This window comes from Gigantopelta aegis, chromosome 6 (assembly GCF_016097555.1).
Source record: "Gigantopelta aegis isolate Gae_Host chromosome 6, Gae_host_genome, whole genome shotgun sequence".
Classification (NCBI taxonomy): Eukaryota; Metazoa; Mollusca; class Gastropoda; order Neomphalida; family Peltospiridae; genus Gigantopelta; species Gigantopelta aegis.
This window is the reverse complement of record NC_054704.1, coordinates 43,777,793-43,782,144: the sequence shown is the minus strand read 5'-3', so window position 1 is coordinate 43,782,144 and position 4,352 is coordinate 43,777,793. Positions and strand designations below refer to the sequence as shown.

Sequence of the window (4,352 nt, the reverse complement as noted above, 5' to 3'; positions counted from 1 at the left end):
TAATGGTATTTAATGTCAAACATAGGGTTATTGCATGTTGTATTAGAGCGGGAATCGTTGCCTACCCGGTGGTAGGTAGCCATGCCGTGTTTTCACTATATTATAGTTATCTCTGACTGAGATAGCGATCATAACCGTCCAGATGTCCGATTCGGAGTAGGTAGGGCTGGGTTACCCAAAACACACGTACAAGAAAGAAATATAAATTATGACGAAAATAAAACAAGAAAGAAATACAAGTATAAACAAAAATCAGAAAACCTCAGAAAATTTAAATGTAGGAGGACCACACTAAAAGAAACCCACCTTCTCCAGGCAATATGTCTTCTTGGGGTACCCGATATGTACCCGTATGTTTCTTGGCTTGAGTCTTCTGTTCTAACAATGTAACATCGCCAAGGGCTTTAACATTAATGTATTGCCCGGGGAGGTCCTTAAATCAGCAATATCGTCTTCCTATCTTATTTCAGAAACCCTCATCTGAACTAACAAGACGCAAATTCAATTTGTCCAAAATCCGCATGTGTATACGTATGCGTGATCCGTAATGCGTATCAATCACTTTTTATGTACCGTAGTTCCTCTAATAAACACCGGCCTCCAATAAGCGCCGGGTCTGTAACACTTTGCAACAAAAATAGACACCGGGCCTCTAGTAAGCGCCGGGCCTCCATGAAACGCCGGGTAACACAGCCGAAAACTGATTACTCATTGGCCTATTCCAGTAATGACGTTGACGCTAGGTACTTTACACGGACAACTAATATTAATATGTTTATTGTTTTATGAAAGTTTAAAGTTTTGTATAAAGGCCGGGTCTCCAATGAGCGCTGGCCTCCAATAAGCGCCTGGTCTGCGACCATTTTGAAATGAGGCGATTATTCGAGGAAATACGGTATATTCAGTAGATTCCATTCACGCGTCCTCCTAGCCCGAGTTCTCTGACGGTAAGAAAGAAAGAAATGTTTCATTTAACGACGCACTCAACACATTTTATTTACGGTTATATGGCGTCAGACATATGGTTAAGGACCACACATATTTTGAGAGGAAACCCGCTGTCGCCACTACATGGGCTACTCTTTCCGATTAGCAGCAAGGGATCTTTTATTTGCGCTTCCCACAGGCAGGATAGCACAAACCATGGCCTTTGTTGAACCAGTTATGGATCACTGGTCGGTGCAAGTGGTTTACACCTACCCATTGAGCCTTGCGGAGCACTCACTCAGGGTTTGGAGTCGATATCTGGAATAAAAATCCCATGCTTTGGACTGGGATCCGAACCCAGTACCTACCAGCCTGTAGACCGATGGCCTAACCACGACGCCACCGAGGCCGGTAGTGACGGTAAGAGAGCTAGACGGATATTTGGACAGTTGCAATCGATTGAAATTAGATCTACATAGGTATTAACTAGTGGAGCTAATTTGAATCAGATTGGGGCTTTTGTTGACACTCTCTTTTTTCTTCTTCTTATTTTTTTAAAAAAATATTTGAGAGGGGGGAGGGGGGTGGGGTGGAGGTGGGGGTGGGGTTGTTGTTTTTTGTGGAGGGTTTTCAAATTGAAGAAATTACACCAGATCAGTGCAATGACTTATTATATACTCCCAATGGCGAAGTAGCTATATAAAAACTTTGCATGGGGTTCCAGTGGCATGCTTCCCGGAAACTTTGAAATCTCTGAAAGCCTAAAACGCGTTTTCCTGGCATCTGGAACCTAAAACTTTGATCTTTCAAAACAACTATTTTTAACTATTTTTTTCTCGAAATAATGAACTTCTAACAAACAACAGGAGTTAAAGGTATTGACCCGGGGTATTGACCCGAGGTATATGTTAAAAGGCACGTGTACCTCAGAACTATGATCAATTCCTTTAATAAAGAACATATTTATGAAAAACGAAACACATTACGTTCGTAACAATTGTATCATCACCAATAACCGCCAACACCTGCAGCCCCTGTTAAGAGTACAGGTGTAGTTCCCAAACGTTTTCAGCAAAAGGTATTGCATAAAATATTGCATCCTATTTCATTTTTGTCTCTGATGCGTCATATCATCAAAATGGCATTTACATGTTGGTCATAAAACATTTTGAAATACTTCGAAATTACATTCAACAAAGTATGCAACATTTTCTAATTGGCCTTAATCCAACGGGACATTTGCACATTCGATAGCACCAAAACCAACCACACGCGTTACCGACCCTGGTCGGGCTGCTTGTGCTCCATTGCACATTTCAGCGCGGGCGACCCCCCCCCCCCCCCCCCCTCTATCGCTAAATCCTAATCTTTTCCTGTCCTGGGCGGAGGAGCCGGCGAATGTGTTACAACAGCTTGTTCTGAATGTGCACGTTGAAACCTATGACCTGACCTGACCTGACCTAACAGGATTACTTTCTGTTGTTAACATTTTATTTCTAACTTTGGATGCCCGAAACCTCAGCGGTATAGAAGCCTGTTAAAAAGGTACTCTCTCTCTCTCTCTCTCTCTCTCTCTCTCTCTCTCTCTCTCTCTCTCTCTCTCTCTCTCTCTGCTTGGTAAATCAATGGACGGTGAACTGCTGTCATTGTCATGTAATTATCGAATGCTACGAGGTCATCAATATACCAGAAAGTACAATTAAACATTTTTGCTACATGTAGGTTCGTTTTTACTTCTTCTTTTTTTTGCCAGATTAGTTGGATATTCTGAATCATGTACACTGCAGGTAAGGGGATTGCTAAATGATGAAGATAAGCAAACATTGTTTTGTGGGAAAGTTGCAAAAGTTACAGTGAAGCATTTGTGCAATATAAAAAAGAGAGAAAAAAGTGGATCTCAGCTTTTACGGGAGGGTTCGGACGAACCCCCCCCCCCCCCCTAAATACGGGCCTGCAACTTTTTTTCGCACTGTGTGCACATATAGATATTATGGGTTCAGTGGCCGTACTTTAGTCTGTTTTAAAATTAGTAAAATATACACATATATGGAAACTTTTATTAGCAAATAAGTTCAGTAAAACCTGTTCACTTATTTTATCTACAGAATTTCAAAAGAAGAACAACAAACATAAGCGTACAAAACAGGGGGTGGGGCAGTTGCCCCCCTAGTGTTGGAGCAAAACGTCAAATTCGGGAAAATATGATACGGTATTAGGGGAAAATGTGCTAAGCTGAGACCTTTCTACCATGTATTTCCATAATTCTACCCTCAAACGCAGTTATAATCCTTGTAAAAATGCGTAGCGATTCAGTTGCTGTTTCGTAGTACTGCTAACACGAATAATATTATCCAGATTCGTGCATTTTCTTTTAATTTGGGCAAAAGCCAGCCTATCCCCCTAAAAAAAATGGGAGCCCGTACGCCTATGACAACAAAAGTATTATTGGTAAAAATAACCGTCACTGGGTGGACTCGAACCACCAACCTTTCGGTTAACAGCCGAACGCGCTAACCGATTGCGCCACAGAGACTTGATTATATTAATGAATTGCAAACACATGATCAGGGTCATAGGGTCAACGTGCAAATTCAGAGCAAGCTGTTGTAGTGCACGCCTGACGTGGGCGCATGTGTCGACTTTTCACTGGCTTCTCCGTCCGGGACAGGTGCAGACACAATGAACTATGACACTCATGTACATAACCCGAGTACTTTGCCGTTCGAGAGCTAGACGGACATTTATATGATTTGGACGTTTATGTTCACTCGATCAGCAACAAGAAACCTGACAACACTCCTTTTCAATAATGTTCCAGTTAAATACGTCGGTGATAACGGGTTTCTTCCTATAGTGTGTGTATTAGTGGTTAATATGTCAAATATTTGTTATCAGCGAACTCGAAAATGATTCATGTTGAATGTAATGGTATTTAATGTCAAACATAGGGTTATTGCATGTTGTATTAGAGCGGGAATCGTTGCCTACCCGGTGGTAGGTAGCCATGCCGTGTTTTCACTATATTATAGTTATCTCTGACTGAGATAGCGATCATAACCGTCCAGATGTCCGATTCGGAGTAGGTAGGGCTGGGTTACCCAAAACACACGTACAAGAAAGAAATATAAATTATGACGAAAATAAAACAAGAAAGAAATACAAGTATAAACAAAAATCAGAAAACCTCAGAAAATTTAAATGTAGGAGGACCACACTAAAAGAAACCCACCTTCTCCAGGCAATATGTCTTCTTGGGGTACCCGATATGTACCCGTATGTTTCTTGGCTTGAGTCTTCTGTTCTAACAATGTAACATCGCCAAGGGCTTTAACATTAATGTATTGCCCGGGGAGGTCCTTAAATCAGCAACATCGTCTTCCTATCTTATTTCAGAAACCCTCATCTGAACTAACAAGACGCAAATT

The 4,352-nt window shown here is 41.4% G+C and overlaps 1 non-coding gene across 1 annotated transcript; it reads right to left on the bottom strand.

Annotated features, from left to right (window-relative positions):
• Window positions 1-3,386: 3,386 nt before the first annotated feature.
• Window positions 3,387-3,460, bottom strand: Trnan-guu. The gene has a single exon. It is a non-coding gene; the product is annotated as a tRNA-Asn (tRNA).
• Window positions 3,461-4,352: the final 892 nt, after the last annotated feature.